Genomic DNA, 27,123 nt, shown 5'->3' on the forward strand with positions numbered 1-27,123 from the left:
GACATGGAATATACTATTTGTGTCAAAACATGTTATATGGTAACAATAATATCTCATCCTTTTTTATGAACATGACACATTACTTAAACAAGATCATAGCTCGAGGAAGGTTTTATTTTAGCTAAACCTTCAAATCATAACTCGTCATGTATTAATCAACTCCTAGAAATATAATTATTGAATTCTTTCATTTATTTGAATTGGGAAAATGTTATTAGAGGTTTGTACTTGCATTCTTATGTTTAGTACAAAGAATGGATCAAGCACATAGAGGAAAATTTACACTGAGAAAGGATACAATATTAGTATTCACATAATTTAGGCAGGCCTATTGTTCAACACTTGTATTGGTTTTTACTTGTCATATTATTTTGAATCAAGTTTCTTTCCTCCAAATATACAATTATAATTGTTTAAGCACACATTGAATCTCTAATCATCTAAAATACCAAGACATATTTTAATAATTTATATTCTAGTTAAGAATTATTGTTGATATAATATTTAGCTCTCCTCACCTAAAATTATAATACCATACAACAATCTTTTTAGAACAAAATTACAATCATAACTTTATTTATATCACTGTCTCATATATATAATAACAATCAATTCTACGTCATCACTGATCCGGTCTTGCATCACCAAAATATCAACCCTACAGACTATTATGCAAATTTCATTTTCCCGTCTATCTCTCGGGCTAGAAATAAACATTTAACTCATAAATTATCAACCTTAACAACATTCGGCAGGACTAAATTGTCTTCGAATACGTCTTACAAAGAAAAAACTTTAATTCAGCTATTTATCCACTTTTATTCAGAAACAATCTAAGCCATATGGATTATTTTTCAGCGACACTGTATTGATGGACAACTTTTTATATAGCCGCAAACCTTTCCAGGGCGGTAGCTTTTGATATGTCATCTAAATCACGCAGAGCTTCGTCCCTGTAATGTGAGTATATGAAAGGCTTGTAACGCCTTGGATTCTCCTCGTCCACAAGCTCCTCAGGCGCCCAGATTTCCATGTCATTTGGAAAAGAAGTGAAAAAGCAATTGACATACGGTATCTACAACTTTGAGAAACAACGCGATGATCCGCACTTCGATATCTACCGTTACACCACGCCTGCCACAATTTAATCAGACACTACCTTAAAAAATTAACACTGATTATGGCGGAAGAGAAAATTTAGTACCTTAAAGGTGTCCCCCAAATTGATGACAAATGCACGAGGGAGAGGTTTGACGTTGAACCACTCGCCCTCCTCAGATTGAATCTGAAGCCCTCCAACATCATCCTGGTAAAGAATTCTGAGCAAGTTCAGATCTGTATGGGAGAGGACTTTCTGCTCCTCACTCGACATATTTGCTGGCGTATACCCGTTTATACGCAATGCTCTTGTGTATTTTTCAAATTGATAGCGATGGAAAGCCTCGGAATCGAATCCCAGGCTAGCAAGAACTATTTTCGTGACTCTTTGTGCAAGATCTGAGACATAAGCAGCGTACGTTGACATTGTCTCGCTGCGAAACGGTAAAAGAAGAATTGGATTAATTAGGAGAGAGGAAGCAACTAAGTTTAGAGGAAGGGAAATAAAAGAGGAATAACATACCACAAGTTAGGGTTCCCTTGTGGGTAAATTTTTGAACACATTTGTTCAAACGAAGCAGAGAACGTCGAGTCTTGAATAGCAAACGTCTCGAAGTTTCGTCTTTTGAAGTAAGTATCGAGTGCCTTACCGGAGACGGCCTTTTCTTTTGCCTCGGCTGGCATAGATAACAAATTTCGGCTGACATTCTCTGCCATTTCGACAAGATCTGATGGAATTCCATGGTTGACAACCTGGAAAAATCCCCACTCTTTGCAAGCCTCTCTGACTTTTGAGAGCTCGGGATGGTATTCAAGGTTGTTTAGTTCATCAGCATCAAAGTCTTGAGGAAATTTGGAAATGTCGACTACAGGGAGATTAGCTTCAGAGGGAGTGGTTTCTACTGGTAGAGGCATTTTGTATATTGCTGCTATAACACCGGAGAAGAATGGATATTCTTTTGCCGCTTGTATTGGACTTCCTTCCATTAAATAGCATTTTCAAGAGGTTAAGTATTTTGGCCTCTCTTGAACGTTTCGTCAAAACCAATAACCCCCTGTGAAATTGGAATCCTGCAGTCATCCGAAAGAAACAAATTCTACATAGAGACGACGATTACATCCAAGAGCAGTCTGTCTTGAAAGTTTAAAAACTATATAGAAGCATCTTAAACATTGTCAAGTTGTACTCATACGAGTTAAAACCTCATTGATATCTTCATCTGCATAGCAGGGTCTCTCGGTGCTTTCATTTGGCTCTATTGTTGCATATAATTCTGAAAAGCAACGATGCATTGGGATCTATAAATTTTTATGTTTTTGGTTGACCGTAGTCTTTGCTTGGTCCGTAGTTGATTATTGATTAGAGAAGTTTGATACAATAAATTTCATTTATATATAAACTTTTGGCTTACTTTATTATATTTTATTCACCTCTTTGATAATTGTGTGATCTTCATTTATCATGTAGGCTCATTTGTCAGCGGGAATATGAGTGGAATAGGCATATGTAAATTCTTAAAATTTTGAATTCTCTATTTGGGTGCACCAAATCAGAATTACAAATAGGAATACATATTCTAATTTTAGCCCAAAAAATGAGCATTTGCAATTCTACCTAAATAGGTGGAATTAGAATTAGGCAGAATTAGAATATTAATTTTTGGGTCTGGGAATTCCCCATAAAATTCTGACTGAACCAAACAAGAATAAGAATATATATCCCCATTTTTTATTCCAGAATAACAATTCCAATTCCCATATTTCTGTTCCCACAACCAAATGGACCATATTGTTTTGTGTATAGTTAGTCATCATGGTTATGAGTACTAGAGATATTAAGATTGTAGAAGTACACTTAAACATAAATCATAATATGTCTTTAAAACATTACAACTCAATTTCTTATTATGTTTGAATGCCCTCTTGAGAGTGATGGATAAAGCCAACTAAATGAATTGATTTCCTTCATTCTTTATGGTAGAATGAAAATGTTTTAAGACCTTGGGGCCATTGAACAATTTATATCAAAAGGCTCATACATAATGTTCATGTTCTTAGTCTAGAAATTATACTCTACAATTAGGTAGCTAGTATTCATATTCCTTGATATTAAATTACCATTGTTTTAATCTATTTAGGTATTTTTGAATCATATACACATCAATAATCTTTATATTATTGTGATAGATATATGGTAAAACAATCTCAAATTTTATTAATTTTAATTCTTCCTAGTCTTGTGTATGGCATCATTTGGAGGATACTTATAGGACTAATGAGCTAAGTCCAAGCTAAGTCCATAGTAATGGGACCGCAAGAAGTTACAAAAATATAGAATCTTAAAATAACATCAAACTCTCCTTATATCTCTAGTGTTGCAGTAGTCATCATATAAGAGGCATGATGTGATCTATAGACTATGATTAAATTGTTCTCATGATATTCATTTGTTGAAATCCATATTAATGAGACCACAAGAAGTTACAAAAACACCGAATCTTATGATAACATCAAACTCTCCTTATATCTCTATTGTTCCAGTAGTCATCATATAAAAGGCATGATATGATCTATAGACTATGATTAAAGTGTTCTTATGATATTCATTTGTTGAAATCCATATTATCTGCAATGAGTCCTTTTCCTTTACCTAGTTATGCACTTTTTGGTCACTAAATTGTCATCCATTTTATCTTGTTATCTTAGAAAATATGGTTAAAATAATTGTATCATGTTTCATTTTTTGTTCATCTTATGTATTTAATGAAGAGCATTATTGTATGGAATATGAGAGATGTACATAATTATGATATCACAAGATCTTACAATCAGGTTAACAATTATATGGTTAGCACAATTCAACATTTCTATTAGAAGTTGTTAGATTTCCTATGTTGTACTAGATCTATCATTATATGATTATGTTCTACATTTTTTCTAGTTTATTGCTTATGCTTTAATTATACATTAAGAATTACATCATCCACATAGTTATATTGGTTTGGAGCTTTAGTAGTGGTAATATGTAATAAATATGTTACAAAATTCTAATTTAGAAATGACATATTTCTACATTGTTATAATTTATTCTACATGATCATAAAACATCATAAATTTTACATCATGAATAAAAAGATGAGTTTTATTTCAAAATAATCTTCCTCTATATTAAGTGATAGCCCATTTGTGAAAATTGTCAATATCACATCCATGTCACCTGAAAATAAAAGTGCTAGAAATGTTAATTTAGCATTCAAACTTCTACATGGACCTACTCTGAAAGCCCTTTTACTATTTACATCACTATGAATAAAAAAATACAATTGCAGGGGTTGTGGTTGATCCTTCCTACAAATTTGGTGTGATCATGGATGAGGTCTTCTCCATGCCTGGGCTATTTTGGAAATTGTGCAATGAATGTACAATGCTACCATATCTAAACATAATGAACTATATGTTTTGACTCTAGCATCCAAGACATTGATGTTCCTTTTAGGACTTAATGTGGTATCTAAAACATTCATTGCATCCTCAATATGGGCCTCTTATGCATGAGTATGTGTATCTCATGCATAGTTTCTACATTGAAGGCACTTAGTAGTAAATAGCTTTTTGAATTTTTGCAATGTGGGTGTTCTACATAAAATATAGGATGTTTGGTAGCATACTTTTGAATATTGTGAAGCCTTGTTTCTAACCATTTCTTACATGCTTTGATAAGGTCCATTCTCTCTTGACATTGTCTATTGTTTAAAGTATTTAATACATATATGACTAATGAACTATCACATAAGTTTTTTCAAACTATAAAACCTCTAGTCCTTGCCCCTACATCTCACTTCACCTCTTCTTTGTAGTGTGCTTTACCTTTTGTTCCCTCCTTTTGAAGGGATAAGTAAAAGAATTTTACCTTGGAAAAACTGCATTTTTCACTTAAGTCCATGCAACTTCAAGATGTACCTCTTATTCATGTAATTGTACCTAGAATGAAAAATAGGAAAGCACTTATGGAATAAAAGTCTAGGGTGATCCTTTTTAATTCCCATACTTAAAGAAATCCTTAACCTAACAATTTATGGAGAGGAGAAATTGTTATTTAAAGTTCAATCATCTTCAAAGCCTATAAGGATGCTACCTATTTCTTTCATTTGTCCTTAAAACATTAGGAATATCATTTGTGGATAAGACTAATAATAACATTGTGGTAGAGCTACCTACTCCATTAGTGTAGTGTACCTCTATTATAGTTATGGTAATGATAACCTATCCTATAAAGTATCATACTATAGACAATTCTCAAGATTTTCTCCTAGTTCATATAGGACACTGGCACCAATTGGTACACAAGTATAAGTATTATCAATATGAAAGGGCTTTATAATGTCAAGCTACTTCAAAGGCCAAGAGTTAGACAACATCCCCTACTTATATTTTTCTGAGATATATTTATGAACCCTATCGCACTTCTACTGCATTTACATTCCATCTGATTTCATAATTTATTTGTCTTTTGGTTTTCTTGGTCTTCTCATGGCACAATTCAGCTAAGAAGTCTAGATCAATGGATTATCACTTGATTGAACATCCCACCATTTTCTCAATGTATGAGAATCCTACATATATAGGGTGTCATGTGAAATCATTTTTACTAAGCTTGTCCCATTCATAGATCCTCACAATAGCTTTCATTGGGCTATTAGGCTAGTTGTAGTGAAGAAAAAATTCTTCTCTATTATTCAAGCCTGACTTTGAGCATAATACTATGCTTAAATTTAAGCATCAATAATTAGGTTTTGCATCTTTCCTAATTTGATTGCTATTTTTTTTGTGGAAGCTCTTGTTTCCCTTGAGCTTTTCACCACCAAATTTTATAGGTTGGAGATGTGGCTCATGTTGACTTGACCCAATTTCAATCATTTGTATCATTTGATGCATGCTTGTTTGACATTCTTGAAAATATTACTATACTTTAAGTTACATGCAAGTATGAAATTGAAACCTTTGTTTAAATATTATTCATTAGAAAATTTATTAATTAACTACATGGAAGCAATAATATTATAATCATTTCTAGAAATTCTCACTTTATGATTTATGAATTGAGATTAATAATTTACCATACAACTCTAGCACACACACATAACAAATAATATTGATTATAAGCATTTTAAAAGATTTTACTAATTATAAATATAAATAACTTATAAACATTGTCCAATCAATTGGTCAAAATCAATATAACGAAAATACCTTTTTAATTAAATATAAAAATATTATATAGAAACAGAGAGGTACACAACCACCTACAATTTATGAAAATGAAAATTATAATATAAAAATGTTTCAGTGCAGTAATAAAATCTAAGTAAATTTCAAATATCATTTAATATATTGTAATGTATTTAATTAAATTAATGTTAAAATTGCATCGGATAATCTGCTTCTGTGTATAGCAAAAAGATATCTTAACTGAAGGAAGTTTTGTATTGATTACATTGTTCAATAATCTATAATCAAGAACAACTGGATCAATGATCGTCGCCAGAAAACAAACAGAAGCTACCGTATTTCATTTTATGAGATGACATAGAGGGAAATACATGTCATATTATTTTATTTAGAATTTCAACAATCAAACAATGGGTATGCCCGCATAACTGTCTATCAAATTTAGAAGATTGATGCCCCTGGGGCAAAAATTCTCATTGAAATACTGCTTGAATTGGGCGAAGCTAAAAGGCCTGTAATATCGTGGATTGTTGTCATCCACAAACTCTTCTAGAGGCCGAATTTCTTTATCATAAGGAAAGTGAACAAACCAGGCAATAGATAGCCGATCACAGCACCCTCTAAAAACAAGTCGGTGCTCTGCACTGCGGAATATGCGATTCGTCCATGCCTATTGTTTTACTCACAAAATTTAAAGCTCATTTTAATAGGGACCGTAAAATAAATTACATCTGACAAAGGAAGAAGTTGGGAATTAATTCACACGTGTAGAGAGTCAGCCACGTTGATAACAAAGGAATAAGGTATGGGCTTCACATTTAACCACATCCCTTCCTTGCTCCTACTCTGAAGGCCATCATTGTTCTGGTAAAGGATCGTAAAGCAAGCAAGATCAGTGTGCTCAAACAGAGCTCCTTCATCGTCTGTGAACTTTCCATTGGAGTAGTAGTGGCTTAAATGCATGTAAGCTTCACAGTCTTCAAAATTGGAGTTGTAGAAAGTGTCCATGTTTAATCTGAGGCTCGCAATGATGATTTTGCTGATCTTCTGTTGAAGATCTGTGATGGCAAGTGTATATCTCCCAATCGTCTCACTGCCATACAAAATAAAACTACAAATTAGTTGATTTAAAAACAGTGAAAGAGTTGGGAAAAGTGTGGATCTCAAATTACCTGAACTTTCGATTTCTATTTTCTGGCCATATTTTGTAGATCAATTGCTGAAGCGAATACGAATTAGGCATTTTCATAAGGCAGAAGGTCTCCTGCGATAAAGAACGCATGTAGCTCTGAACGGGGTTTAATGTGACGGCTCTCTCTTTAACCTCTGCTGGCAACTCATAGAGTTCGTGGATAACACTTTCTACATTCTCCAGAAGATCTGTTGGAATTCCTTTGTTTACCACATAGAAAAATCCCAATTCCTTGCAGGCCTCTCTCACTGTGGTCCACCATATAGTGATGTTGAAGATTGTCCAATTCAAACTGTGAAATGTCAATCACAGGAATAATGTCGACTTCTCTTTACAGCGACAAAGGCATGGTGAATGATGAAAAACCTGAGTAGATTTTTTAATGCCTCTATTCTTAATAGATTTTTTAATGTCACAGACCATTGTCAAGATGGACGTAGTATATATGCACTTGTGAGGTGATAGGAAAGCTTGCAAACAGATTGTCATTACGAATTTATTTACTGGTTCTCAAAACAATAATAAAATCTGATGACGTATAGGAATGTAATTGACGAAGTTGACACATTAATTCTTATTATTTGATCTTAGGCCAAACAGACACATTGCCACTTCATCAATAACCAGTCTTTCGTCTAGAATGAATTAAAAAGTTTTCATAGATGTCGATAGCACTGGTTTAGTAGTTGGTAGAATTTTTTAAGTGGCATTCATGGATTATTTATCTGGGTGCTTTGTCCGGATGCCTGTCTGCCACAGTGTATTTATGCTTATAGCTATAAAATAAATAATATAACATCTCGTTAAAAGTGACATTATTGTTTTCAGAAGATATTTTTATTAGCATTTTGGAATTTTGTAACTTGTAATCTTGCACCTGTTGTCCATGTTAGAAACAGTCAAAACAAAAATCACACCTACGATGAAGCAGTCAATTTCTGTTATAACTGCACTATAGGTGTGCAACCATATTTCCTTTAACTTTGGTAACAGATATGGATGCTGTCCTCTAGAATAGGTCATACAACTTTATCTCCTTATCCTCTAGAAACATCTTTTATTAATGCCCTCATCTCATAGGCTCTCTATATATAGAGGCCATTGCATAGGTTGTAGGCAATCGGTTTGATGAATAAAATTTACTTCTCTCTTAAGTGTTTATTTCTGATTTTCATTGCCTAGTATATTAGATCTCTTATTTTTATCATGGTATCAGAGCAAGGTTTAGCCAAGTTTAGCTAGAGATTTATTTAGAAATTCAGCTAGAAATATTGCTAGAGGGTTTTGCTGCAGGCAAATAGTTTGCTGAAAATGGTTTGTTTGCAGGGTTGATTTTTTTTTGGAGTGATATTTTGTTGCAAGGCTGTTATGTTTCTGGAGTATTGCTAGATTTGTTTGAACTTGATCTTTTTGCTAACATGGGTTCTTCAAATGAAGTTTTACCTATCTTTGATGGAAATGATTTTGCAGATTGGAAGATTGCAGTCAAGAATGCTCTAAGAGAGAAGGCTTTATGGAGGATAGTAAATAAACAAATTAGGGAACCTCAACAAACTGATAAAGAAAAGGAGTTGTGGAAATGTAAGTTGGAGCAAGCTAGAGGTATTATTGGTAAAGCTTTGAGCCCCAATCTAAGTAGAAGATTTGTTGATATTGATAACCCAATAGAGTTCTGGGAGACTTTAGAAAAAGATTATAAAGATGTAGACATGGCTAGCACATTTAGTATAGAAGAAAAATTGATGAATTTAGATCCATCTTATTTTGAAAAAATGTCTGATTACTTCAATGAAGTTACTTTTTTAAATACTCAGCTAAAAAAAATAGGTGTTGAATATGCAAAAAAATATTTTTAGTTGATTGCAATGGTTGAAAGTAAGCTTCCCCAGCCATATAAAGTTTTTAAGGAATCAAGGAAAAGGGTTCTTCAACTAAATCCCAATACCCCCCAGCAAACTTTTGATCAATTTTGCAAATCTGTTTTAGATGAAGAAGTTCAACTTATTAAAGAAGGGCATATAAAAAAGAATCATGCATATATAGCCAAAAGTAAATTCTTTAGAACTGATGGAAAAAATAATTGGAAAGAAAATAATAAATTTTGAAATCATGAAGGTTCTAATCATTTTTCTAGAAATGATGGTGCAAAAAAGCAAGCTGGAAGAAAGCCTTTTATTTGCAGGTATTGTGGAGGTGAGAATCACATGGAGAAGTTTTGTTTCAAGAAGAGGGACAATGAAAGGCAACAATATAAGCCCAAGAAAGAAAGGTTTAAGGATGGAAAGAAGGATAATCATAGTTTCGTAGCTATCTCTTTAAAAAGGCAAGAGAAATCAAATGAGGAGGTAATTGCTACACCCAAAAGTAAATCTAGTGTTAAAGGGGGATACTTTGCTTCAGATTCTAATAAAGAATGGATTTTAGATTCAAGGGCATCATTTCACATGACTGGGGATAGATCTTTTTTTATTGATTTTTATGAAGGAAAGAATTTAGATCAAGAAATTTCTATTGGCAATAAAATGAAACTTCCAGTTTTAGGAATAGGAACTGTTAATGTAACACATGGCTCTTTGAAAAATGTTTTATTGGTTAAAGGATTGGGGGTGAATCTTATTTTAGTATACAAAATAGTTCAAGCTGGATATGAGTTTGTTGTCAATGCTGATCAAGTTATTCTTAGAGATAAAAAAGACCCAAGCAATATAATTGCTATTGGTAGAGTTGATCATGAAGAGGATCTATTTAAATTTGTGGGGTTTCTTGATGATAAATATACACTCTCTCATGCTTTTATTGCTCAGACTGATTATATGTCACAACTTTGGCATGCTAGACTTGGACATTTAAATTATAGAAAATTACAAGATATGGTTAGAATGGATATGGTTAGAGGATTAACAAAAATTTCAGCTTGTGAAGGTGTGTGTGAAGGTTGTGTGTTAGGGAAACATCATCGAGATCCTTTTGATTCAGGTAGAGCATGGAGAGCTAATCATCCATTGCAACTTATTCATAGTGATTTATGTGAACCAGGATATCCTTCACTTTCAGGTGCTAGGTACCTTCTCACTTTTATTGATGATTATAGCAGGAGACTATGGGTTTATTTTCTTGAAAGGAAAAAGAAGTGTTTGAAGTATTTCAAAAGTTTAAGGCATTAGTTGAAAATCAAAGTGGCAAAAAAATTAAATGTTTAAAGACAGATAATGGGGGTGAATATTGCAATTATGCTTTTGAGTCATTTTGTGAAAATTATGGTATTAAGGTGCAAAGAATAGTTCCTTATACTCCTCAACAAAATGGGGTGGTTGAACGAATGAATAGAACTCTTTTAGAAATGGCTCGTTGTATGTTGCATTTTAAAAGTTTGCATAATAAATTTTGGAGTTTAGCTATTTCTTGTGCTGCACATATTATAAATAGAATCCTCACCAAAGCTCTCACAAATATCACCTCTGAAGAAGCATGGAGTGGTAAGAAACCTCACATTGGATATTTTAAAGTATCTGGGTGTATTGCTTGGGCACACATTCCTGATGCACAAAGGGAAAAGTTAGAACCAAAGAGTCATAAGTGTTTGTTTATGGGTTATAGTGAAGAATCAAAGGCTTATAGGTTATATGATTTGACAACAAACAAGGTCTTTATTAGTAAAGATGTGAAGTTTGATGAGCATTCACAACTTATAGCCACTCCTTCTCACTCTACAACACCAAATGCTTCTCATTTTTTAGATATTTTAGGAGGAAATGGAGACTACATTGATGAGGATGAGTTGTGCACTTCTACAAATGATGAAAATACTAGTGAAAACAACACAACTAATGCTTGTAATCAGACATTTTTTGCAGGTAGTAATGATGAAGAAGATAACTTTTCAGCTAGACAAAAGACAAGGAGTGTTGAAGAAATATATAGGCAAGGCTCAAAGATCCAAGGGAGGAATGGTAGTGCTCTCATGGCCAAAGTATTACAAGTAAATGACCCAAGATCATATGAGGAAGCTAGAGGGAAGAAAGAATGGAAGCAAGCTATGGAAGAAGAATATGATCCTTCAGTGAAAAATAAAACTTGGGAACTTGTGCAACTTCCCAAAGGTAAGAATCTCATTGGTTGCAAATGGGTTTACAAAAAAAAATTTAAATCAGATGGTACTATAGAAAAAATTAAAGCTAGATTGGTTGCTAAGGGATTTAATCAAAAAGAGGGTGTTGATTATGAAGAAACTTTTGCTCCTATCATTAAAATGAATACAATTAGAATTATTCTTTCTTTGGCTGCAAGTCTTGGGTGGCATATTCATCAAATGGATGTAAAAAATGCTTTCTTAAATGGAGATTTATATGAAGAAATATATATGAATCAACCACCAGGTTTTGTAGATCAGCAACATCCTAATCTTGTTTGTAGATTAAAGAAGTCACTTTACAAACTTAAACAAGCACCAAGAGCATGGAATGAGAAGATTGATAGCTATTTTCAGCTTTATGGGTTTCAAAAATGCAAATCGAATCCAAATCTTTATGTGAAGAAAGTGCAAAATGAAATTATTCTTGTTGCAGTTTATGTGGATGATTTACTCATAGCTGGACCAAATATTGGGTTAATTAGTGATTTCAAATCAGATCTTAAAGGGGCATTTCATATGAGTGATTTGGGTGAACTGAATTATTTTCTTGGCTTGCAAATTAGTAGACTTCATGATGGGTTATTTATCTCTCAAGCAAAATATGCTTTGAATCTTTTAGATAAATTTAACATGCTTGAATGTAAGCCAGCCCCTACTCCTTTTCAATCTGGAATTAAGCTTACTAAAGAATGTATTTCCAAGAAGGTGGATGCTACTTTATATAGACAGCTTGTTGGTAGCTTGGTTTATCTTACACTGTCTAGACTAGACATTTGTTTTGCAGTCAATTTGGTATCTAGATTTATGCAGGAACCAAAAGAAACTCATTGGTTGGCTACCAAAAGAATTTTACGATACATTTGTGGCACCATTTACTATGGCATTCATTATAGTTACAAGTCTTCAATTTCTTTGACTGGCTTCACAGATTCAGATTGGGGAGGTGACATAGATGATAGGAAATCTACTGGTGGTTATATTTTTCAGCTTGGGTCAGGTCCAATTACATGGAGCAGCAAAAAAAAAACTACTACATCATTGTCCTCATGTGAAGTAGAAGATAGAGCAACAAAAGAAGCTAGAAAGGAAGTAGTTTGGATTCACAACTTTTTATTTGAGCTTGGTTTTGCACAAAGTTCAGCTACTCCTTTGTATTGTGATAATCAAAGTGCTATTCAAGTTGCAAATAATCCTGTTTTTCATGCTAAAACAAAACACATTGAGATTGATGTTCACTATATTCGGGATCTTGTTCAAGCAAATTTTGTTAATCTTCTCTTTTGTCCAAGTGAAGACCAAGCAGTAGACATATTTACTAAAAGTATGCTTGAGGCCAAATTTTTGAAACTACGGGGAATGCTAGGCATGATTGAGGTCAACATTAAGGGGGGATAGTCATATAATGTTCCCCTCTCTCTTTTTATGTTGTAAATAGGTACCTAACAAGGCTCAAAGCCGAGACCTATGCTATCTAAATTTTTTATTGTAATTTCTCCCACACATTATCGTTAGTGGTAGAAATTAAGGGAGGATGTTAGAAATAGTCAAAACAAAAATCACACCTACGATGAAGTAGTCAATTTCTGTTATAACCGCACTATAGGTGTGCAACCATATTTCCTTTAACTTTGGTAATAGATATGGATGCTGTCCTCTAGAATAGGTCACACAGCTTTATCTCCTTATCCTCTAGAAACATCTTTTATTAATGCCCTCATCTCATAGGCTCTCTATATATAGAGGCCATTGCATAGGTTGTAGGCAATCAATTTGATGAATAAAATTTGCTTCTCTCTTAAGTGTTTATTTCTGATTTTCATTGCCTAGTATATTAGATCGCTTATTTTTATCAGTCCATAGGCCGTTAATTTTGTAGTCAGTATAGGTGGCTTTTGTCAATGGTTTGATACTTCTATGGAAAAGTTGTTTAAATTTTATTTTTATATTTTTATGACATCTATGGAAAAAAAAATAGAGAGACTCCATTCGTTGTCTAACAATTTTCAAGGGTGACTACGGACCATCCAACTTAGAAATTGTGGCAGTAATATCAAGCTATTCATTTTGGTTGCATAATACAGTTTTCTTGTATATTGATTGATAAGATTATGTTTCAATTTTTCTATTAAACGTCTTTGTGCACTCGCATCTATTTTATGTGGGCCTCATTGTAGGTTAGTATGTAGAGGCTTGAAGAGAAAGAAGGTGAGTGGGCTATGATCATATTATAGAGTTCATGGTTTCTAAGTATTCAACGACGAATGTCTTTTTATGTGTTTTTTCATTTTTCTTTTTATTGTAGTTTGAAATGATGAGTTTTAATAAAAGGGTTGTAGTTCAAGTGTTGATTACAATTGGCGAGGATGATGATAAGTAGTGATAATATCATTTATTAAGGTTTAAATACTTGCAGGCACGTTTGGGCTAGGTTTGACATCTAGATGAATTTCACAAATGAGATCTCATTCCACTTGACTCTTTTGCCAAAAAAAAAATTCTAGTTTAGATGTATGCTTGCTCATAATGTTCTATTCCACTATACAAATACTATAATGTCAATATCTATGTATCCTGGAATATTTCCAGTAAAAATAGAAGATTTTTTTTTAACCTCAAGAAAATAGTTTATTATGATTGTAACATATTCACTCACAAAATGTTATATCACTAAATTCTAAATCAACCTAGTTGAAACATTTAGAGAATCCATGTTATAGAGGTGCTCATGTTCAATAAAAATATAGTTAATACTGTTGAGAAGAAGAAAGTTTTATTATTTGAAATGAGAAAACAATTAAAGATCATAGTCCTTTGAATAGATTTTTTGTTATTGAAAAATGAGTATTTTTTATTAATATTATATAAGAAAAAATTAAATAATAAGATATGTATAAAAATGTTTGAAAATTTAAAAACTTCTCACAAAAGAATCAATTTAAGGATATCTGACCTTAAAGTATAATTATGTAGTAAGTACTATGCCAAGAAGGAGGTTTTGATCGTCACGCTTCCCCACAAATGTCAAGGACTATGGCTTCAATATTGTGCAATCCACCAATGAGTGTGGCACGAGGTAGTATCTTCTAAACAAAATTCTTTCCTTCAAGATGACAGAGAAGAAGGATCCGACCATCTACCATAGACATTAGTCTTTAAGATTCTTACATGTAGGACTATTTGAACGAATCTCTATAAAGTTTTTAATTTCATTGGGATGAGAGGTTACATCCACATCAATGGCTGAGATGAAAAGTCGAATCCAATATCAAAGGGCACCTAGCAATCCAAAAGCTATGAGATATAGCCCTGGCTATGTACCAAGACAGAATTTACCAAAAGACAAAATAAAATTCTTCAGATTTGTGAAAGCATTGTAATTTTTTCTATTTTTTTGTTGTCTTCGATTACAGTACATAAAGATCATGAAGGAAGAATGCTATTTTTTAACAAAATTCATTGTAGTTTCAATATTTTCAATTTTAGTCAGAGGTGCATTTTGTCTCTAGAGGATAGCCATATCCATTAGAGATAGCCAGCTCTTAGAGATGGCCAACTCCAAGTGCAATGCTACTTACCTGGACCTAAGTTTTTAGGACATTATAGAAAAGGAACGCTTTAATATACAAAGTGAAAATAGTACTAGTAGCCCAATAATTTTCCAAATATAAAAGATAATTTTATTTTATTAAGAATAGTCGTTAGAATGCATCGCAAGATTACTATGCCAAATCTTGAATAGCAAAGAAAATGGTTAGATAGTTGGACAGTTTAATGACTTGTAAGTAGTCTACAATCACGATAAACCCTTGATTATTAAAATAGAGTGGACAAACCATGGGCTACTGAAGGATTTTGAAGCCCAACTAGGTTGGACATATCTGTTCTATCGATCTGTCAGTTGTTTCTCTTGCGTGTTGAATGATTCCATTCATCGATACGTCCAAGATAGACGTTCACATGCCATCTCCCTAGAAGAGCATTAAAAGTAGGAAAGCTTGAATAAGGCCGATGGGTTAAACTGTTGAGATTCTTCTATTTTGGTATTTGAGGAAAAATAATTATGTCTTCCTCATTGCTGAAGGCAAAGAGAGACAAATACACAGAGATAATAACTAATTTTATTGCCTTACTGCCTTGCCCAAATGCATTACATAAGGCCTCTATTTATAGAGGGTATGAGAAATTTCTATACACAACACATTTTACACATTTTACACTATTTTAAATATAATATTACATATATTAAAAACATGGGTGGCTGGAACGGCAGAGTGTCTGCTATGTAATTTTTTAAGGACGGTGGATAGACGGCTGAGTTGTGGGCTGGATGTCTGCTTTTAATGACAAAAGTTAATACTACTAACTACCGCCAACACTCCCCCTTAATTTTTGTCATTAACAAATTTTGCATCAGTAATACCCAATTTCTCTCGCAGATATTCAAAGTTATTCTTTGGTAATGCCTTAGTGAAAATATCTGCCAATTGATCTTCAGATTTGCAGAACTCAAGGTGGATTTCTCCATTATTGACCAATTCTCTGATGAAGTGGTATCTTGTATCAATATGTTTGCTCCTCTTATGAGATACATGATTTTTAGATAATGCTATTGTTGATTTGTTATCACAAAGAATTGGTGTTGGATCCTCCTGATGATGGTGAAGATCAAACAAAATTCGACGCATCCATACTACTTAACATGCTGTGGAAGTGGCAGCTACATATTCTACTTCAGCTGATGAGATTGTCACTATAGGCTGCTTCTTTGATGCCCATGATATAGCTCCTGATCCAAGGTGAAAGATATATCCAGAAGTGCTCTTCCTATCATCAATGCTACCTGCAAAATCACTGTCAGTATAACCAATCAAACCAAAACTGTTAGCTTTGGAATATAGAATTCCATATCCCATTGTTCTTGCAATATATCTCAATATCCTTTTTCCAACTTGCCAATGAGAATTTTGTGCCGATATTATGAACCTTGAGATTAAACTGACACTATACATGATGTTTGGCCTTGTAGCTGTCATATACATTAAACTTCCAACAAGTCTTTTAAACATAGTTGGATCAACATTTGAGCCCTTTTCTTCCTTGCTAAGTTTTGTTCCTGTTGCAACTGGAGTTGACACTGGATTGCAATTCATCATTTTAAATCTCTTTAAAACATCCTTTATATACTTGGATTGACAAATGAAGATACCTTTGTCACATTGAATAACTTCAATACCTAAGAAATATCTCATCAACCCCAAATCTGTCATTTCAAATTCTTTCATCATTTCTGACTTGAACATGTCTACTGATAGATTTCCAGTGAATATTAAGTCATCAACATACAAGCATACAATCAAAATCTGACCTTCCTTATTAGTCTTAACATATAATGTGGGCTCATTGTTACTTCTATTGAAATGATTACTTATCATGTATGAATCAATCCTCTTATACCAAGCCCTAGGAGCTTGTTTCAAACCATAAAGTGCCTTGTTTAGTTTATATACCTTGTTTTCATGCCTACTAACCTCATAAGTAGGTGGTTGTTTAATATATACCTCTTCATCAAGAAAACCATTCAAAAAAGTTGATTTTACATCCATTTGATACACTTTCCAATCATTTTGTGGTGCTATTGCTAAAATAGTTTGAACTGTGTCAAGTCTAGCAACTGGAGCAAATGTTTCATTATAATCAACTTCATATTGTTGTGAAAAACCTTTAGCAAATAGTCTTTCCTTGTGCTTAAAAATTTCACCTTTTTCATCAAATTTAGTTTTGTAAACCAATTTGACTCCTATACATTCTTTTCCTTTAGGTAAATCCATTAATTCCCATGTGTTATTTCTTTCAATAGAGTCAATTTCTTCATCCATTGCCTTGATCCATTTATCTTCTTTAATTGCTTTATCAAAATACAATGGATCACAAGAAATTAAAGAAAATTTTGAGTAAATATCTACATCCTCTTCTTCTGGATCATATATTTCTTTTAAGCTTCTTGTCTTCTTACCTTTGTAACCTGGTGTTGAGAATGTTGAATCAGATTTATCACTTACATTTGAACTTGGAGGTGAGGCACCTTGCACAAAGTTCCTTGGTGGAGTATTGGGTGTTGATTGAGTCCCTTGTTCCTTTAATTCATCATCACCTTGTAATATTGGTGCTCCTCTTGTGACTTGTTTGTTATCATTTTCATGCCATGAATCTTCTTCTTCAAATTTAACATCCCTGCTAATGATCAATTTCTTTGAAATGGGATTATACAATCTATAAGCCTTTGATTCTTCACTATAGCCAATAAAGATGCATTTTTCACTTTTATCATCCAATTTCTTTCTCAATTCAGATGGAACTAATGAATAAGCAACACAGCCAAAAACTCTAAAATGGGATACTGTATGTTTCTTACCATTCCATGCTCCTTGTGGAATTGTGTTCTTAACACTCTTTGTAGGACTCCTGTTCAAAATGTATATAGCACATGCTACTGCTTCTGCCCAGAACTCATTGGATAGATTTTTGGCCTTCAACATACTCCTTGCCATTCCATTATGGTTCTATTCTTCCTTTCTGCTACACCATTTTGTTGTGGTGTGTACCTTGTGGTAAACTGCTTCTTAATTCCATGAAATCTGCAAAATTCTAGAAAATCATTAGAACTGAATTCACCACCTCTATCAGATCGCAATACCTTGATGTAGTGACCACTTTGTTTTTCAACCAAATTTTTGAAATCCTTGAACTTTTCAAAAGCTTCACTTTTTTGTTTGAGAAAGTATATCCAAATCTTCCTACTAAAATCATCAATAAATGTTAGGAAATATATACTTCCTCCTAAAGATGGAGTTTGCATAGGTCCATGTATATCAGTGTGAACTAATTCCAATGGTGCTCTTGCTCTATATGAACCTCCTACTGGGAAGCTTTCTCTATGTTGTTTTGCCAAAATACAACTTTCACATGAACTTGGTGGTTTCAATATTTGAGGCAATCCTTTCACCATATTCTTCTTTTGTAATAAGCTTAAAGCATCAAAATGAAGATGACCATACCTCAAATGCCATAGCCACGACTGATCTGAGTATACTGTCTTGAAACTAACTTCTTTTCCTCCTTGAATGCAATGAATCTGGAGGGGGAACATTCGATTTTGTGTCATGTTGACCCTTGCAATTAACCTGCCACTAGGAATTCTATCCAAGATTGTGCAAACATCATTATCAAAAGAAACTTTGTAACCCTTTTGTACTAGTTGACCAACACTCATGAGATTGTGTTTTAATCTAGGCACAAAATACACATCAGGAATATATCTTTTTCCTCCATTTTTTGTCAAGACATTTATAACACCTTTTCCCATTATAGGGACTTTACTATCATTTCCTAGCTTTACTTCAGATTTTACAGAATCATCCAAGCTAGCAGGCAAATCTTTATTTCCAGTCATATAGTTACTACATCCATTATCTAGGAACCATATATCACTAGAGCTTTCTTGAGCAACATTACAAGTTATAAATAAACTTCCTGAATTGTTATCAGATACATCTGAGTAATTAACACCATTCTTTTCAATATCCTCTTGTTTCTTTCTACATTCACTTGCAATATAACCAAATCTCTTACAATAATGACACTGAACTCAAAATTTATCAAACCTTAATGATGGGTGTTGGAATGAACTTCTGCCACGTCCTCTATTAGAACTCTGAATGGATTGATTTGTTCTCTCTTCTTGATTTGGACTTCCACGTCCATCTATGCTTCTACCTCTTCCTCTTCCTCTATAGTTTGATCTTCCTCTTCCTCTGCCAAAAGATAACTGCGATCTAAATGCATTCTCCAAAGAAGAATTGTTATTTCTATTCATTCTTGATTCATGAGATAAAAGTGAGCCCATCAATTCATCAATAGATAGTATTGTCAAATCTTTAGATTCTTCAATGGCAACAACAATGGCATCAAATTTTCTAGGCAAACAACGAAGTATCTTTTCAACAACTTTTTGATCTGTCAAATCATCACCATATGATCTAATTTGATTAACCACATTCATTACTTGATTTAGAAATTGATCTATTGAGTCTGAATCTTTCATAAACAAATTTTCAAAATCATGCCTTAAAGTTTGCAATTTAGCAATCTTAACTTTTGATGTCCCTTGATATGCTGTTTCTAAAATATCCCATGCAATTTTAGACTTTTTAGCAGCACAAACCTTAGAAAAATTTGATTCATCTAAAGATTGTTGAATTAGAAACAACGCTTTAGCATCATTTTTCCTATTATCTTGTAATTTATCCTTTTCATCTTGTGTTAATGTAGACTCATCTTGTGGTTCAATAAAACCCTTTTCAATAAGATCCCATATGCCTTGAGAACAAAATAGTGTCTTCATTTTTATAGCCCAAAATTCATAATTTTTACCAGAAAATATTGGAATTTGTGGTTGAGCTATACTACTTCCTGAAGCCATATTAATACACAGTTACAACTACACCTTACAATTTTAAACTTTTCTTTACAAAGCAAATCCACCAAACAAGTCTAAGCCAATGACATATAGCTTAAACAAACAATATTATAATGCTTATTTTCTCCTTTTAACGATTTTTTTTTAACATTAGACTTCACTCCAAGAAATCAGCTCATACCTTCTTCAAACATTAAACTGGGATCTTTTCTTCTCTCAATCTTGGCAGCCACTAGTCTCCAACTTTAGAAGCTGATAATGATCTACAATCAAGAAAACATTAGAAGCTCCATTCACTGCTACAACAATTATATATATCAACACATAATTCTTTTCTTCCTAAGCCTAGCTCTTCATGCTCTAATACCAATTTGAAGGCAAAGAGAGACAAATACACAGAGATAATAACTGATTTTATTGCCTTACTGCCTTGCCTAAATGCATTACATAAGACCTCTATTTATAGAGGGTATGAGAACTTTCTACACACAACACATTTTACACATTTTACACTATATTAAATATAATATTACATATATTAAAAACGTGGGTGGCTGGAATGGCAGAGTGTCTGCTATGTAATTTATTAAGGACGGTGGATAGACGGCTGAGTTGTGGGCTGGACGTCTGCTTTTAATGACAAAAGTTAATACTACTAACCACCGCCAACAGTTGCCATTTCACCTTGGAGCCACTGCACCTGAATTTGATCTTCCCTTAATCGATTTCTCTAAATTGCCACAACCGATGGATGGTGACGAACTGAGGCACCTTGAAGATCATCCGATGCTGGCCAAAGTTAGAGAATCATGCACAGAGTGGGGCTTTTTCCGTCTTGTCAACCACGGAATCTCAGAAGAGCTTCTGGATAATGTCCAGAATGTTAATAGATGTTTATTTTCCATGTCAACCGAGGTGTAAGAAAGAGCCAAAACTTCTAGTCCATTCGACAGTTATCATCGAGCTCCTAACTACGAGACATTCAATCTTGACGAACCCTTGAAATCAGAGTCCTTGAAGAAATTGTGCTCAAAGATATGGCCAGAAGGGAATTTAAGCTTCCCGTATGTATGTTATGTTAATTATTGTTAGTTGGATAGCTGTTATTTTTGACCCGAAAATAGCAGCACTATTTATGGGTAGCTTGGACAGCTGTTCGTCCTAATCTATGAATAGCGGTTGTATTTATGGGTGGTTTGGACAGCTGTTTGTCCACTTGCCAAAAATTAGTAAATGGTTATTATTTACTAATTTTAGAGATTCCCTTTTGGACACCTTGCAACCAATTCTATTATTGGCTGTTGAGTTGTCTTAATCTCAGCCGTTGGTTTGATTTAATCTCGATCGTTGGTTTACCAACGAGAGTAGTATAAAAAGGGGTCTAGGGGGCATTTGGAGCAAACAAAAGAAGAAGCTTTGGGAGAAACGTTTGCAGTGTTAGCAAACAGTCTTGCAGTGTTAGCAAGGGCGCAGTGTTAGCGCAGGGATGAAGAAGCTTTGGTGAAGCTGTTTGCAGTGTTAGCAAACAGTCTTGCAGTGTTAGCAAGGGCACAGTGTGAAGCTTTGGTGAAGCTGTTTGCAGTGTTAGCAAACAGTCTTGCAGTGTTAGCAAGGGCACAGTGAAAAGCTTTGGAGAAGCAGTTTGCAGTGTTAGCAAACAGTCTTGCAGTGTTAGCAAGGGCGCAGTGTTAGCGCAGGGATAGTAGTGAGAAATATCAGCGGGAGAAATTAGGAGGTTGTCGGAGTTCTGCCAGTGTGAGGCAAGAAATTTTGTATCTCTTGATTTGCTGAAGTTTAATATAATTTCTCATCTGTAGAACTAGTTTTCCCGTAGGGGTTTTTCCAGGGACAATTTGTCCGAAAATATTGTGTTGATTCTGTTGCGCATTTCTTTTCGTATTTTAAGTGAAGTTGCAGTTGTGTTATTTTTCGATATTAGCTGAGAATTTGTTTTCAGCAGTTTAATAATCATTTGTGATAGGAGATTAATAATCAGTGACTGCAATAGTTTGATTTTTCACATGGTATCAGAGCATTGTTAAGGGTAGAAGAGTTTTGCCCTAGGAAAGAAATTTTGATCTCTTTAGATTTATTATTGCTTTAAACCCTTGAGATGGCTTCAGCTGGTTTGAGAGATCAGGATAGATTGGATGGTGCCTCAAATTTTGGTGTCTGGAAGGCCATAATTTCTTTATTGTTGGAAGAGAATGGTATCAAGGATTATGCTACCAGTGGTGTACCTGTACCAACAGATGCAACACAGCTTGCAACATATAGGAAGGACGATGCCAAAGCGAGGAGGATTATCCTTGATGGTGTCAAGGATCATATTGTTCCACATATCTCAGAGCTAGATACAACAAAGAAGATGTGGGACGCCATTCTAAATCTATACCAGAATGCTACCACTAACAGGAAGTTGATTCTCAGAGAGAAGCTAAAGAATACCTGGATGAATCAGGGAGAAGACGTCACAAGTTACCTCACCAGGCTCAGACTTGTCAAGGATGAGTTAGCAGCTGTTGGAGATAGCCCTAGTGATGATGAGCTAGTGAGAATAGCCCTAAATGTGTTTACTAAACAATGGAGTGTCTTTGTTCAAGTTGTCAGTGGACGAGATACTTTACCAAGTTGGGATCGTCTATGGACTGATTTCACTCAGGAGGAGTTTAGACTAAGTCTTGTCAATGGGGCCAACAAGAGTCAGAAAAATGAGGTGGAACAAGAGAACGTTGCCCTAGCGGGTAAAGGGAAAGCAAAGAAGGGATCTAGCAAAGGATCAAATTCACAAAGTGAAAAGAAGAAGAAGGACCTTTCTAAGGTTAAGTGCTTTGGATGTCACGAGTTTGGCCACTATGTTAGTGATTGCCCAGAGAGGAAAAAGGGTAAGAAGCAGGTGGCAGCTTCAGCAAGTGCAGAAGAACTCTCTAGCAAAATGGAAGATGAGTTTGCACTTATAGCTTGTATGGTTAGCTCAACCTCACAGTGTGTTTGGTATATAGATAGTGGGGCGTCATTTCATATGACACGAGTTAGAGAGTACTTCTCCAGTTACAAGGAGGAGGACACCAACATCCAGATTTCTATGGGAAACTTGTCCAAACTCAACCCTGTTGGGAAAGGGACTGTTTAGTTTCAGAGGGAGAATGGAAAGATAATTCCTCTTCATGATGTGTTATATGTTTCGGGCTTAGGTATGAATTTGATTTCTGTATCTGTTCTTCAGGATAGGGGGTATAATGTACTCTTTAGAGGGACACATGTGTTGATTAAGCACAAGGATTGGAAATCACCCATAACTATTGGAGTTAGGAGTGGTCGCCTTTATAGATTGCAGTTTGATACTCCTAAGGCACTTATGAGCAACAGTAATCCTAGAGATCTTGGAGAGCTATGGCATAGGAGGTTGGGCCATATTCATCATGGAGCACTTAGATTGCTTCGTGAGACAGTGACAGGTGTTCCGGAGGTGAGCACAGAGCATGACGATGTATCTAAGGAGAAGGATGTAGATCCCACTTTATATAGACAGGTGATTGGTTCGCTTATGTATTTGGTCAACACTAGGCCAGATATAGCATTTGCAGTTAACTCTCTTAGTCAGTTCATGGTTGAACCAAAGAGAATGCATTGGATAGCGGCTAAGATTGTGCTATGTTACTTGCATGGTACAGTCGAGTATGGGATCAGATATGTTCGAGGTGAAGGTATCAGGTTGATAGGCTATACTGACGCAGATTGGGCAGGAAGTACAACAGACAAAAGGAGCACTTCAGGGTGTTGTTTCAGCTTGGGATCAGGAGTTGTATCTTGGTTCAGCAGGATGCAGAAGTCTGTGGCTCTAAGTTCAGCAGAAGCAGAATACATAGCAGCTAGCATGGCGACATGTGAAGCTATATGGCTTCGAAAGTTGTTAGTAGCCTTGTTTGGTCAGAAGGTTGAGACTACTATGATACATTGTGACAATCAGAGTTGCATCAAGTTGTCTGAAAATCCAGTGTTTCATGATAGGTCTAAACATATAGATATCAGATATCACTTCATCAGAGATTGTGTACAAAGGGGAGTTGTTCGACTACAATACATACCTACAGATGAGCAGGTAGCAGACATTCTGATGAAGGCTTTGGGAAAGGCCAAATTTATCTTCTTCAGAGATAAGATGGGTGTCATGCAGAATAGCTTCCTCGCTAAGAGGGACTGTTAATTATTGTTAGTTGGACAGCTATTATTTCTGACCCGGAAATAGCAACACTATTTATGGGTAGCTTGGACAGCTGTTCGTCCTTATCTATGAATAGCGGTTGTATTTATGGGTGGTTTGGACAGCTGTTTGTCCACTTGCCAAAAATTAGTAAATGGTTATTATTTACTAATTTTAGAGATTCCCTTTTGGACACCTTGCAACCAATTCTATTATTGGCTGTTGAGTTGTCTTAATCTCAGTCGTTGGTTTGATTTAATCTCGATCGTTGGTTTACCAACAAGAGTAGTATAAAAAGGGGTCTAGGGGGCATTTGGAGCAAACAGAAGAAGAAGCTTTGGGAGAAACGTTTGCAGTGTTAGCAAACAGTCTTGCAGTGTTAGCAAGGGCGCAGTGTTAGCACAGGGATGAAGAAGCTTTGGTGAAGCTGTTTGCAGTGTTAGCAAACAGTCTTGCAGTGTTAGCAAGGGCACAGTGTGAAGCTTTGGTGAAGCTGTTTGCAGTGTTAGCAAACAGTCTTGCAGTGTTAGCAAGGGCACAGTGAAAAGCTTTGGAGAAGCAGTTTGCAATGTTAGCAAACAGTCTTGCAGTGTTAGCAAGGGCGCAGTGTTAGCGCAGGGATAGCAGTGAGAAATATCAGCGGGAGAAATTAGGAGGTTGTCAGAGTTCTGCCAGTGTGAGGCAAGGAATTTTGTATCTCTTGATTTGCTGAAGTTTAATATAATTTCTCATCTGTAGAACTGGTTTTTCCGTAGGAGTTTTTCCAGGGACAATTTGTCCGAAAATATTGTGTTGATTCTGTTGCGCATTTCTTTCCGTATTTTAAGTGAAGTTGCAGTTGTGTTATTTTTCGATATTAGCTGAGAATTTGTTTTCAGCAATTTAATAATCATTTGTGATAGGAGATTAATAATCAGTGACTACAATAGTTTGATTTTTCACATGTTATTCATGTACCTCGTTTACTTCCTCCTCAATTATCGCAAATTAGCATATATACCATATCTTACTATTTGAACTTTTCTCCTTGGTTTGCTTCGCAGAGAGACGATGGCAATTTACTCTTGGTGTCTCACAAATCTTGCCCACAATATCACAAAGATAATTCTTATAAGCCTCGGGTTGGATGCCAACGTCTTCTACAGCTCTCACTTCGAAAATTGCACATCAAGACTGCGGATAAATGGATATTCATCACACCTGAAATCTATCGGGGAGGAGACCATGGTGTCTCATACAGATTTAGGTGTCCTCACAATACTACACCAAGATGATTCGGGAGGCCTTCAGATTCGATCTAAAGAGGGCAAGTGGCTCAACGTGAAATCCCTGTCTCATTTATTGGTTGTCAATCTGAGGGACTCTCTCAAGGTATGCAATTTTCTCTCTAATTGTCAGAATCATTAGAGAAGCTATTTGTTCGTGTAAGAGAAGAGTAATAAGGATGTATGGTGAATATGATTGCAGGCGTGGAGTAATGGCAGATGCCGCAGCGCAGAGCATCGCGTAGTTTGTGAAGGGTGGGTAGATCGAATGTCTATTGCGTTCTTTACATCGTTTCCAATGGAGACGGAAATCTGGGCTCCAGCGGAACTTGTCAACGTCAATAATCCAAGGCGTTACAAGCCTTTCATATTCTCACAATTCAGAGAGGAGATTAGAAGTAATATAGAGGACAGAGAGAAAGCTACCGCTCTCCAACGATTTGCCGGTGTATAAAGAATAGTGTATTCGGGCTATGCTATGTTATTTTACCTTGGCTTTTCAATAATAATAGTAGATATTTTCTTAAATTCGTGCTTGTTCAGTACCATTTTAGTTTCAGGTGCTACAAAACCAGACCATGTTGTCTGGAAAACCCTAAAATGACAGATTCATGCATGTGTTGTTAAGTTATAAATTATGAAATTGCGGTCCTTTCGAAAGGTAATTTTAAATTTCCTGAATATAAAATATAATTTAGGATTAAATGTGTAGATATTTTCGTTGATATTTTCCTTGTACTACCAAAAAATTATATTTATGTTTACAATTTTTGTGATTGTATAGAATTTATAGATCTGAATACGTGGGAGAACAAGAAACAGAGCACGGAGCAAATAGATTGTTTACACAAAAACACAACAAAAGCTTTATTGAAATTTTAGCATCGATTAAATTATTCCGCTGCTATGAATTCTCTTCATTTGCCTTTTCACCCGGATCCAGATTATTAAAGATTTATAGGAAGTTCTGTTTTAATATCCACCTACCAAAAGCTACATACTAAACAAGGTACATATCTAAATTTTAATTGAAGGCTACGATGGTAAACTCGGATAAACTGGCAATTTTATGAAGTCAATCATTTTTCAGTCTATTGGGATGCGAGAGTCAATTGTCCTTGGTGTTGCTCTGAAACACAAACCTACCAAAATCTATCAAATTGTGTTCTATCTTTTCTGTAACCTTAAATTTTTATTTTTCTAATGTCATTCCAGAAAAGAAAATTAAGTAAAAGATAATTTCATGTTAGAGTTTCTTTTCTTTACGTATCATTTTTGTCATCTTGAAAAATCTGTGAAAGGGATATTAATTCTTTGTAAAAATGAGTGCCTCCCAATTCTTAGAAGATTTTTTCCGTTTCAAACTATTTGATTTTGTTAGTGTTTGGTCATCTAATGGGAAGTGTGTATACAGCCAAGTTGAAGAAAATTACTATTTATTATTTATCATATATGACAATTATTATTATTTTTGATGATGTTATCAATTGTGAAATCTTTGTTTATTTAATATTTAAAATGTCAAAT

The 27,123-nt window shown here is 34.6% G+C and overlaps 3 pseudogenes; 1 reads left to right on the forward strand and 2 right to left on the reverse strand.

Moving 5' to 3' along the window:
* Positions 1–883: 883 nt before the first annotated feature.
* Positions 884–2,085, reverse strand: LOC149543718 (C4-beta,C20-epoxidase pseudogene; annotated as a pseudogene).
* A 4,645-nt stretch (positions 2,086–6,730) lies between these two features.
* Positions 6,731–7,868, reverse strand: LOC149543719 (taxane 9-alpha-oxidase pseudogene; annotated as a pseudogene).
* A 12,895-nt stretch (positions 7,869–20,763) lies between these two features.
* Positions 20,764–26,050, forward strand: LOC149543720 (C4-beta,C20-epoxidase pseudogene; annotated as a pseudogene).
* Positions 26,051–27,123: the final 1,073 nt, after the last annotated feature.

The sequence above is a fragment of the Cupressus sempervirens genome, chromosome 8, assembly GCF_028749045.1.
Source record: "Cupressus sempervirens isolate cs-2001-9-10 chromosome 8, ASM2874904v1, whole genome shotgun sequence".
NCBI classification, from domain to species: Eukaryota; Viridiplantae; Streptophyta; class Pinopsida; order Cupressales; family Cupressaceae; genus Cupressus; species Cupressus sempervirens.